The sequence below is a fragment of the Panthera onca genome, chromosome D3 (assembly GCF_046562875.1).
Source record: "Panthera onca isolate mPanOnc1 chromosome D3, mPanOnc1 haplotype 2, whole genome shotgun sequence".
Taxonomy (NCBI): domain Eukaryota; kingdom Metazoa; phylum Chordata; class Mammalia; order Carnivora; family Felidae; genus Panthera; species Panthera onca.
The window spans coordinates 73,052,902-73,066,017 of NC_138350.1; positions in this window are offsets into that span (position 1 = coordinate 73,052,902).

Consider the following 13,116-nt stretch of genomic DNA (forward strand, 5'->3'; position numbering starts at 1 on the left):
TTACCTATTTACTTATTCTGTTCCTTCCTGTGAAAGCTATTGTACTAAGTTAGGGGGCGTTTCCGCCCTGAATACCTAATCTTGTTTACCTCATTTTGGATGTTTCTGTCCTGAGATTTCCTATTCCTATACCTTTGTCCTATACTGAGGGCCTTTGCCCTGTTTACCTAATCTGTTTTACCTAATCTTGTATGTGTTCATCCTGTGGCTTTCTAATTCCTCATGCCTTGTTAAACCATCCAAGCTCAGGGAATTCCTAAGCTGATTCCCCACAATTTCCTTCTGTTTTGTAAGGATGAGAAAACCACCCAGGTTTCTAGGAAAGACAAGCCAAAGTTTGGGACATATTTTTAAATCCTGGGATGATCTAGGTCCCTGTTTTAGAGTCTAATACAAGAACAGATGGCCAGACGTTTCTGATAATCACCCGGGTTGTGGTTGGTGGATGTACCTTTTCCATATTCTTAAATGCTCCCTCAAAGGTTTGAATAGCTGGCCTTGGACCAAAAAGAGCAGGAAATACTAACCTTTCTCCAGCTATAGGCAACATATTCTGGACAGCCTCCTGATCAGCAAAACCATGGCTAAGTTAAAAAAGCTGCATATCCAAGATGAATGCCCTGTGGTCTCACATTGTTTATCCTTGGCCAAAATGGGGGGACTACAAAGAGAAAAGCAGGCCCTGTCAATAAAATGTAGCATGGTCCGATAGCTGGCTATCTCAGCGTAACTAGATGTTATGCCGGCTACTGCCAGGAGATGAGCTGGCACTCAGGCAGGGAAAATGTAACAAGACTACCACAAGCGAGGAGAGTGACCAGTCAGGGCCTTTCATGATCAGGTATGTAAATCTCTCAAACAAATACATCAAATTGAATCCAGCAAAGCACAAAAAGCATCCCAACCAAGTTGGGCTTCATTCCAGAATTTCAAGATTGGTTGAACTGTTAAAAATTATTCAACATAGGGACACCTGGGTGGCTCAGTCGGTTAAGCGTCTGACTCTTGATTTCAGCTCAGGTCAGGATCTTGTGGCCCGTGAGTTCAAGCCCCACATCGGACTCTTGTGCTATGTCAGCACGGAGCCTGCTTGGAAGTCTCCCTCTCTCTCTGCCCCTACCCCAAATGCTCTCGCTTGCTCTCAAAATAAATAAATAAGCAATTAAAAAATTTTCAACATAAGTCTCAATGTTAAGGAACCAAAGAAGAAAAATAACTGATAATTTTAAAAACAGAGAAAAATAACTTGTTAAAATTCAACACCTGTTCACAATTTTAAAAACAAAACTCTTAGCAACTAAGAAGAAACCCTTCCTTAATTCAATGGAAGAATATCCACAGAATTTTATAGAAAACATCACACTTAAGGTGGAAAATTGCAAGCTACTTATGTGAGATCAGATGTGAGATAAGGGCACGTCCATCCCGGTTTTTGTACAATATCATACTGGGGATTCCATCCAGGGAAATAAGGCAAGAAAGGGAAATAAAATATATAAAGATGAAAAAGGAAAAATTACGTCCTTACTTATAGGTAACATGTCTGTATATATAGAATGTCCATAAGAACTCTTAGAATTAAGAAGTGAATTCATTGTTTTGCTGTACTTATGTGGTCAATACATGAAAAAAAATCAATCAGTTCTATTTCAACAGAGGAGCAAATGATAGAAGCTAACCTTTTAGAACGATATCATTTACAATAGCACCAATGAACACAAAACACTAGGGATAAATCAAACAAACAAAAAAATGCAAGTCCTCTGCACAGCAAACGGAAAACACAGACTGAGCCCAACTAAAGCAGGTTTGTAGTATGGGCTATACGATGTGGACTGTGCTATGTTCATATACTCCAGGAAGCCTTATTTGCAAAGCTGAGGGTGTATCATAAAGATGTCATTGTCCTCATGGTGATCTCTCTAGATTTCATGAAATCACAACCGAAATCATATTTTAAAATTTAAGTTGACAGGTTACTTATAAAATTTATATGGAAATGTAGAAGTCCAAAAATAGTCAAGGCAAACATGAACAAAAATGAACTATTTTGGAGGACCTGCAAACCAAATATCAATACTTAGTAAAAATCTAATAATAATTACCTTGTCAGTGTCCCAAAGATAGACAATAACATAAACTGAATAGAAGTCCAGAGATGTATGACATACATCCAGTCACATAATTTAGGAAGTGAAAAAAAATTAAAAAAACAGGTTCTTTTCTTTTCTTTTCTTTTTCAATATATGAAGTTTATTGTCAACTTGGTTTCCATGCAACACCCAGTGCTCATCCCAAAAGGTGCCCTCCTTAATACCCATCACCCTCCCTCCCCTCCCTCCCACCCCCCATCAACCCTCAGTTTGTTCTCAGTGTTTAACAGTCTCTTATGCTTTGGCTCTCTCCCACTCTAACCTCCTTTTTTTTTTTTCCTTCCCCTCCCCCATGGGTTCCTGTTAAGTTTCTCAGGATCCACCTAAGAGTGAAACCGTATGGTATCTGTCTTTCTCTGTATGGCTTATTTCACTTAGCATAACACCCTCCAGTTCCATCCATGTTGCTACAAAGGGCCATATTTCATTCTTTCTCATTGCCACATAGTACTCCATTGTGTATATAAACCACAGTTTTTTAATCCATTCATCAGTTGATGGACATTTCGGCTCTTTCCATAATTTGCCTATTGTTGAGAGTGCTGCTATAAACATTGGGGTACAAGTGCCCCTATGCATCAGTACTCCTGTATCCCTTGGGTAAATCCCTAGCAGTGCTACTGCTGGGTCATAGGGTAGGTCTATTTTTAATTTTTTTGAGGAACCTCCACACTGTTTTCCAGAGTGGCTGCACCAATTTGCATTCCCACCAACAGTGCAAGAGGGTTCCCGAAAAACAGGTTCTTTTCAATAACAGTGCCAATAATAAATCTTGTACCCTAATCACATCATATACATAAAATCAGTTCCTGTGAATTATAGATCTAAATTTAAAAGACAAAGTAACAAAGCTTCTAGAAGTTACCATAAGAGAGTACCTTTATAACTTTGGCATAGGCAAACTTTCTTAAACAGGACACCCAATCACACACTGTAAAGAATAAGATTAATAGATGTCACTACTTTAAAGTTAACAAAGTCTTTTCATCAAATTATATCATTAAGAGAATGAAAAGCAAGTCATAGACTGGTATACTGTATGGTGTAAATGCTGTGCAGAAAGGAGAATAAATGAATGAATGAGAATAAATTCCTCCTGTATACAGTAGTCTGGATAAATCTTACAAGCCTTATTTAGAGAAAGAAGTCAATCACAAAAGTGTCCATACCAAATGATTCATTTACATAAAGTTCAAAAACTGGAAAATGACTTGATGTAATCTGAAGTCAACACAGGGCTACCTGGGTTGAATGTCTGACTCTTGATTTCAGCTCAGGTCATGATCCCTGGGTCTTGGGATTGAGCCCTGCATTGATTCTCTTGCTCTCTGCCCCTCTCCCCTGCTCACGCACTCTCTGTCTCTAAAATAATAATAATAACAATAGGAATAGGAATAATAATAAAAGAAGCCAACACAGCAATTACTCTTGGGTGCATTGTGCGGGGCTGGGGCACAAGGGCATCTCTTGTGATTTGAATGGTGTTTTCTGTTTTCTATTTTCTGATTTGAATAGTGTTCACCTTGTGAAAACAGTTCACAGTCTACACTTAGAATATTTGTGCATTCATATGTTTTTGTACTTCAAATAACACCCATAATAAAAATAAAACAAAAAAACCCTCTTGATTCCACTTCCTTTGCCAATTATATTCCATTCCTTTGTACCAACATATAGCAAAACTCCTAAAAAGAGTTATTATCTCCAGTTTCTCTTCTCACTCTCTCTTAAACAGGTTCTCAATGCTGAACTTCCTCATCAACTTTTAGTCTTGGTTGGAACACCACCTTCTCAGTGATATCTCCCTGGCTACCTCATGGAATGATGCAAGACTCTTTCCCATGCGCCCTGATCTAATTTCCTTTTTTTATTTTTACAAAGCACTTATTACCCTCTAACACACTGGTGATTTCTTTAGGTATTTTGTTTGCTGCTTATTTTTTTTCATCTCTCTCGTGTTCACAGATGAATCTGAGGCAATATCTGGCATATAAGACGTACTCAATAATATTTGTTGAGTAAACTGATTTGTGAAATTGGGATAATGGAAGAAAGAGCAAATTTTTGAGGGAAAAATTGAGTGATTTTTTTTTCAAAATTTTATGACTAAAATGTCTGTTAGATACCCCATGGAGGGAGATGACAATTAGGTAGTTGAAAATATGAGTCTAGAATTCAAAACTGGTTATAAATATAGAAAAATAAATATATATGAATTATTAAAGGCACAGGAAAAATATAGAACTGGCTGAAGTATCAAGGGAGTGAGTCCAGAGAAGAAATACTGAGATGACAGAAACAGGAGGAGATTGTAGCAAAGACTGAGGGAAAAAAACAAAAAACAAAAAAACGGCCCAGCTGGGAGAAAAACTGGATTTACATAGCTGTGAAGTGTCAGCTTTCTTTGTAAATTTCATGATGCCATGAAAATGGAAGGGATTCAATCAAAAGTCAACTTCACCTAAGAATCACTATGACTGGTACAGAACCCTTCAAAGCTTATGTACGTATGTTTCCATGATGTGGAACCGTGAAATAAAAAATTAAAATTAAAATAAGATATTCAGGACAGTTCCAACATGGGAATCAGGATAAATTCCGGAAAAAAAATCTAATACGTGTCTTTTTCCTAAAAACAGTGACCAAAGGTCGCAGCTTATCTTTACTGGCAAAGAAATATTCCCTCTGTGTGCACACGATTTGTATGTATGGTATCAGGTGGTCACAGATGCCTGGGGAGTGGCATTTCAGCCGGCCTCAGTGACTGAAGCAGACAGGCATCCAGGCCTCAGGTGTCCCCGGCTGACAATGAAATTCACCCTCCAGTACCTCATCTCCTCCTGTCCTGCATCACTGATTCTCCCTGGGCTTGTAGGCCCATTGGCACGCCCACTCTTGGCTCCTAAGGAGACCCTGCTCCCCTAAGACTTTAAAGAGACTCTCAAGGAGTGATGTTTATTTAAAAACCTAGCTTAAGCAAACAACTCTTAAATTACTTTGGCAAGAGATTTTTCTGCAAGCTAAAGTAAAATATAGTTCTCACAGATGTGAAGTTCCAGTGTCATGGGTTTTAGGTGTAGCCGGTTGCTCCGTCAGTCCTGGGATCTGTTTCCTAATCATTGTTTCCCATGGTCCTCTCTGGCCATTTCGGAGCAGAGTCAGGGCCTTTCTGCTTGCTTCACTCTGTCCTCCTAGGGTCCCTCAGGCTGGCTCCAGCGCTTCGTGTGGAAGAAGGAGAAAGAAGATACTGCTGAGTGTTCCCTGGGCTTCTGGCCTTGTAGTAAGTTCTTGCCTCCTTTCCGGGAATGTCCTAGAACACCTTTCTCATGGGGCCCACCTCCCATCCTGTCTCATCTCTCTGTGTGTCTCTGGGCAATACAGCTGGTCAATGCCACATACACCACTGTCCTCCTCAGGGAAGCAAGGCTCGTCTTTTGTTGTTCTGAGCCCAGTCTTTTGATGGTCTGTAAGACCGCCATGTAGCTCAGTCTTCATCTTGATCTTCTTGATGGACACATCTCTCTCTCTGAGCCAGAGGCAGAATCCAAGCCCTTCCAGTTTCCAACCTCTGGGCTCTCTTCAGACCCTCCTAGGAAATTATTTTTCCAGGCCGAAAGAAATTCCTTTTTCTTGGTTTCTTTGAAGAATGGAGATTACTGCTAAGTCATTTGACAAAGGAATGAACTCCTTTCTATGGAGTCCCTAAGACTCTAATATGTACGGAAATGTTTCTTCAGGCTTTGACAATGGCAAAATGACTTAAATGTGCATTGAACATGACATTCAGATATTTCCCACTAAAAGCAAAGCAGGAGGAAAGATACTTTTCCACAGTTTTATATTCAGCTTTGTCTTCAACAATGTAGCTTAACATCCTGATGAGTACAATAGTAGAAATATGCTTTTGACATTGAAACAAGAAGAAAAGAATGTATGTATTGATACCTCACATTCTTCCAAAAATAGCTTCAGGTAGAATATCATAAATATTCCCAACTACCTAAACAGTTGGGAGCATATAATATTAACCAGGAACTGAGAATTTAAAGTGAGCTAAACTCACTAAAGTGAGTTAAAGTGAAATTAACTCAGAGAAGGAACTCCAAATATTCAAATATTGATTTTCATTGCAAAGAAATACTGTTTCTTGCCTTACAAAATTAATTAAGCTCTGTGTTAATTAATCACTACGCCTCTATAATGAGAGGCTGCCAATCACCCTGTCAGATTGTTTACAGCTGAAATCTTAGCCGAAAATTCATCTAGTTAATGATTGAAGTTAAATTTAACCCGTGTCTCAGGACCTCAAACATAATTCCAGATCACAGCAGTGATCATGATTTTAGAATCCCCTATGTGCCTCTTTGTTTCTCTATTAATGCAGGCAAGTTTCGGTTCCCACAGAGCCTCAGGCCTACAGTGGAGACTTATTTGGACCTCCTTGGCTATGAAAATAGAAATAATATATAGACAATCTGTACATATTTCTGTCTCATAAAATAAAATGTTTGACAAATACTTTTTTTGACTTTTAAATGTAAAATTAATAAACTCTTTGACACCTTGATAGCTAAAAGAGTTTCAAATATGAGATAAATATGCCACCAACCCATGAAAAAATATAAATGATGGCTTCAATTATACCCTGTTTATTTTTTACCCAAGAACTTAAGATGTTTGGTCTATTACTTTTTGGTGATTTTTCTTCTATTTTAATTGAGTTATTTATCTGAAGCCAATTTCCTTGCAAATGAGAGCTATATGATTCAAGCTGTACTAGAAAAATGCTAGTCTCTCTGGCACTTATGATTTTAAAACTAGATTAAACAAGGCCTCAACAGGGCTTCTTGGACTCAGACTTTGGTTAAGCCACCTGTGTGATGGAAAAACCTGTCCAAAGCCAAGGTTCAACGAACTCAGGCAACATTTCAAGCCCTTAACATTACGTTGGATGAGCAACAGGGTCCCTTTAAGCCTAGCTAGTTATTTTTGGCATTGAGATTTCCATTCATGTGGCTCCCCTTGAGCAAGGGCTCAGGAATAAGGAGGGGAAGGGCAAGGCTAGGAATTCAGGAAAAGGCGAAATCACAGGGTGCAACTGGCCTGAGGACTAGCCCAAGCCTGTGGTTAGAGAATAGTGAGGTGTTTGAACCAGGTGATCAGTCTAAAGTTGGGCCGTGTCCTCAAGTTCAGGGTCAGACAAGAACTCTGAGCAGTACTCTTCAACGGGGCAGCCACTAGCCACATGTGCCTACCGAGCATTTGGGATGTGGCCAGCCTGAACTGAAATGTGATACAAGCATAAAGTATACACCAGATTTCAAAGACTTAGTGTGAAAAAAATCATGTAAATGGTCTCACTGATAATTGTTTGTAATGGTTACAGATTAAAATGAGATTTTTGGATATATTGAGTTAAATATGTTACTAAAATGAACTCATCTCTTTCTTTAAGTATTTTTACAGAACTCCTAACATTTTAAAACTAATGTCATTGTGTTTCTGTGAGACAGGTTTGGTTTAGAGCCTTATTCTTAGACAGAGATAAGCCAAGCTTCCAACTATCCCTGGAGGAAGGGTTACACATAAGGGCCCTGAAGTACCTGAAGCTCATTATGTCCAGTGAGGAACTTATTTTCTTACCCATGCACTTGGCCTGCATATAATCCCCACCTCCATTATAAGGGGTTTTTTTTTTTTTTCATGTTCACTATTGCTGATGAAGATAACCATGGTCTCTACTCAGAGATTTTCTTCCAGTCACTGATCTGTACACATTTAAGACACACATTCAGACAAGTCTAATGCTAGACCAATGGTTCTCAAATGTGGGTCCCAGAGCAACAGTTTCACCCAGAAAACTTGTCAGAAATACAAATTCTGGTGCCTCATCCTAGGTCCGCTAACTCAGGAATTTTGAGCATTGGGGCCTAGGACTTCGTGTTGATGAATCCCTTCAAGTGACTCTAATGTTTGAAAACACTCACTGCTCTGGACTAACATTCAAGAGGGGCTTCCAGATAAAATCAAGGATGCTCAGTGAAATTAGAATTTCAGACCAGCAAAGAACTTTTTCACACTTTCAACACACTCATGAAAAAATTCTTTGCTGTTGGTCTGAAATTCTAATTTCACGGGGTGTTCTGCATTTCTGTTTGCTACATCTGGCAATTCTACATCAGAATAGTGGGTCTCAACCCAGACTGTAGATCAATTTGATTCATCTGGTGTGGTACCCAAGCACTGGGGATATATATTTTTAAAGTCCCCAAATTATATTAATGTGACGCTGCATAATACTGCATTAAAGTAATGCTTTTCAAACTTCTTTTTTATGTTTATTTTTGAGAGAGAGAGAGAGAGAGAGAGAGAGAGAGAGAGAGAAACAGAGTGTAAGCAGGAGAAGGGCAGAGAGAGAGGGGGACCACAGAATCTAAAGCAGGCTCCAGGCTGTGAGCTGTCAGCACAGAGCTCGAGGCAGGGCTTGAATTCACGAACCATGAGATCATGGCCTGAGCTAAAGGCAGAAGCTTAACTCACTGAGTCACCCAGGTGCCCCTGCTTTTCAAACTTCCATATGCATTCAAATCCTCTGGAAGTGTTGGTGAAATGAAGATTCTGATTCAGTACTTTGGGGGTGGGGCCGGAGGTTTGGCATTTTTAACAAATTCCCAGGTGATGTCACTGCTTCTGGCCTGGGGACCACATTTTGGGGAATAAAGCATAGAGATCGCAGAGATGAGTGCTCTAACGTCTGCCAAAATAGGCTACCCACAAGACAATGGAAAGGCAGAGAAGAAGATATTGCAAATCTTAAGTACCATGAGACAGGTTCAAAGTACTGTGAGAACCTCCAAAAAAGGAGAAACTATCTCCGATACATGAGGAAGTGTTCATGAAGGAGGGGGCATTTAGGGTCATTCTTTTCAATAGTTGTATTCCATTAAAAAATACGTGAGGGGCACCTGGATGGCTCAGTCGGTTAAGCATCCGACTTTAGCTCAGGTCATGATCTCACGGTTCGTGAGTTCGAGCCCCGCTTCGGGCTCTGTGCTGACAGCTGGGAGCCTGGAGCCTGCTTCAGATTCTGTGTCTCCCTCTCTCTCTCTGCCCCTCCCCCACTCACACTGTCTCTCTCTCTCCCTCTCAAAAATAAATACACATTAACAAAAACTAAAAAACATATGACTGTGATATTTTGCAAGAGACAGAGATTGGTTACACAGGTGTTGCCATAACAAAAAATGAAAACATGTGGCATTGACTTTATGCCCAGACAGCAGGCAGGGGCTAGCAGAGTGGCAAGGTGGCTGTTGGTGGGTTCTGGAAGAACAGTGGGGTAACAGCTGTCGGAAGCTGGCAGGATGCTGCCCAGACCCATGTTTTGTGGCAGTTAAACAGGTGGGCCAACCAGTGCCTGGAAGACAGCTTGGAAGATAAAACATGTGCCTAATGAACTTAGGGCTCTGATGAAGGCGAGGGGAACGATTTCTGTCTCTGTTGTCTAACAAAGTATCCTAACATTTAGTAGGTTAAAATAACAGTGGCTGGTTCTCATGATTTGATTCTTTGGGTTGCTACATTAGGCTACAGCTGGAGGCTTGCTGAGGCCTGGGAAAGCTGGCCCCTCTCGTGGTCGGCTTTCACCCTCAAAAAGTCTCGACCAGATTTCGTCACATGGTGGCAGCAATGTTCTAAGAGGGCAGGCCCCAGTGTACAAGCAGTTACTCAAGCTTCTGCTTCTGTCATATGTACTAATGTCCCCTTCACCAAAGGAAGTCACAAGATCGAGCCCAGATGCAAGGCGGGAGGGACTCCACAGAGGCATGGAGAGCAGGAGGCATGATTCACTGTCAGCCTTTACTATAATGATTTACCCCAGATGATAATTTATTGACAAGAGAGCAGGATGTAAGTAGGGAAACAGTAGGAATTAAAACTGGGGAAGTAGATTGCTGTTATACTTTGGGAGGCCTGAAACTCCATGGTGAGGAAGGTACACTTAATTCGCCAGATCGTAGGTGGCCATTGAATGTTCTGACAGTAAGTCCCCATTGTCTTGAGCCAGGATAGTTCCTTAAGCTGGAGAATCAGTCGGTGCTCTCAGCTGGCACGCAACAGAACTGTGCCCCAAACAGAGCTAATTAATGAGCTGGAAAGAGATCACAGAATCAAAGGAAAAGCTAAACAAGCAGGTCTCAGGAAGAAGAGAAACCCAGAGAGCTCTACTAGGGAACAAGGACAAAGACCCAGTAGAAGTCCTTCCAAGGCGCTGACGTTAGTGAGTCACCTACAGATGTTTTGGTTCTCTCCACTCAAGGTTCAAAGTTCCAAGAGGGAGTTTACTCTACATGATCTTTATGTATTAGTGGCCAGTGTTGAGAAAAGCATCTTGGTCAGCAGTCCAATCAAGAATGGGGGGACAGACAGCCCAGTGATAGGCAAAAGCCTCAAGAAGGTGTCTCAGCTTTGAGACTCAACCCCAATCCCAAGTCACACACCAAGTAGCTCAGAGAAAGCCAACCCTCACACTCCTTTTTGCCATTCAGGGCCTTGTTGTTACTGAGACTATATTCAAACACTCTTCTAATCCTATTTCCCTTTATGATTTTTCCCTTCAATCTCACCCTTTGGTATTCACACATAGCACAATTTTCCTAGCTCCCCCTTGACAACAGTATTGTTGTCAAAAACACCCAGAATTTCTTGTTGTTGTTGTTGTTGTCGTTAACTTAGCTGATTTAGTCTACATGATTCATTCAACTTGGCTCTGGAACCCCTCTGTGATCCTATTCCCATCACCCCCCCCCTTGCTCACCACCCCACTTTATTAAACCAACTCCTGCCAAGGCCCCACAGATCTTTAAAGTAGGAATTGAACAACCTGAACAGGACTGTACTTTAGGAAGATTAATCTGGCATCAATGTATATTGCAGACTGGAGGCAGTGGGCTACATGGGGGGCTTCTGCAAAATGGAGGGGCCTGAACTTGGACTAGACACAAAATGGGGAGGAAGTAGGAGGGGTGAAGAGAAGACACGCCATACAAGAGCGCCACTTGCTGTGGAGATTACGTTGTCAGGGGAATGATTAGAGAACACTGAAGTCTTGATTCAAGGAGTTAAGGAGTAAGAAGGGTAAAGAAATGGAAGCAGAAAATGTATGACTACTCTTTAAAGAATTTTTTTGGTGAACAAAGTTGTAGTGGAGTCCGACAGGTTTGTTAAAGTGGTATCATCATAAAAAAGGACAGGTAGATTCTTGAAACATTTTACTTTAACTTAAAACGTGAAGTGTATATTTTTTCACCATTATTTTGAGGCAAGGCTCAAGTCTTTGGTAAGTGGCTGACCTCTGATGAATCATTTGGGGCACCTTGATTCTAAATAAACACACTCAAATGTACAAGTCTAAAATGTGCAAGTTCGGATCTTTTAAAGAAAAGCAAGGACTTAGGGGTGCCTGGGCAGCTCATTCGGTTCAGCACCCAACTCTTGATCTCAGCTCAGGTCTTGATCTCAGGGTTGTGAGTTCAGGCCCTGCACTGGGCTCTGTGCTGGGTGTGGAGCCTACTTACGAAAAAAAAAAAAAAGAAGAAAAAGAAAAAAAGAGAGAGTTAAGAAAACAAGGACTTAAAAACACTTGTGAAACAATCTCAGTGGAGGCTTTTCCTATTGCTGCTAATCCATTAGCTTTCTTACCTATGACTTTTTTGAGAGCAAAAGTTTTCTTACCTACACCTTTTTTTTTTTTATTTAGCAACTCACCTGCGTCTTTTCAAAGCATTCAGCTTATTTTTCATAAAAACAACTACTCATCTGTTTTGCACTACATCAGTGTATAAAAGTATTTAAATAAAACCAACATGTAGAATAGAACTAGCATAAATGAGTTTGGAAAAAATGTATAATTAATATTTAATAAGCATGCAAGTCACTGGCAGAAGAAGTGTCTGGAGGTTCTAGACAGTTCCCTCACCAGCTGCCAGTATCCAGAGGTGCTGAGCATTACTCATAGTTTGCCAATAGAATGGACGCTAGAGGTTTAATTCCATGAGTCGGTCAGGTGGGGATCAGATCAATAGTCTTTTGTGGATTCCGTGCTAACTTGAAGGATACCAACAAATTGGTAGTGCAACAGATTTAATGATTATTTAAAAGGTCGTTAATCAGTAATTAAACAATGTGTGTTTTGTGGGGTTTTTGTTGGTTGGTTGGTTGGCTGGTTGGTTTTTATTTTGCTATCCAAGTCCTTCATTTAGTAGACTTAAATTCCAGTGTGTACTCTGGGAAAACTTTCTCCTTTTATTTCAGATTTACTAGCCTGCTTTCCCATCAATGCTACATGTATTAATTACACTTGTGTAGTCATTGTCTGTCTTCCTATTAGACTCTACGAGCAATTATGAGGGCAGATATGTCTATTTGGATCACCACTGAATTCCTAGAGCCTGTATAAGGAAGTCAATACTTATTTCCTGATGTCTTGATATTTCATTATTCATTAAACAATGATATGCTGTGTTCTTGCTAAGGCTAAATTTCCAGCTCTCAGCAATTACAACTTTAAAGAATTCTAAACCATTCATGCATTGTCAGTGTATTCTTTGCCAGGCAAACTGGTAAAACCCTACTCTGCAACACTTGAAAATATTAATATATTACCACAAATGCCTTTTTTTTTTTTTTTTAATTTTTTTTTTCAACGTTTTTTTATTTATTTGTGGGACAGAGAGAGACAGAGCATGAACGGGGGAGGGACAGAGAGAGAGGGAGACACAGAATCGGAAACAGGCTCCAGGCTCTGAGCCATCAGCCCAGAGCCTGACGCGGGGCTCGAACTCACGGACCGTGAGATCGTGACCTGGCTGAAGTCGGACGCTTAACCGACTGCGCCACCCAGGCGCCCCAACAAATGCCTTTTAGTATAATTGGAGGCTTATGCTGGGTGACTTTTCCTCAA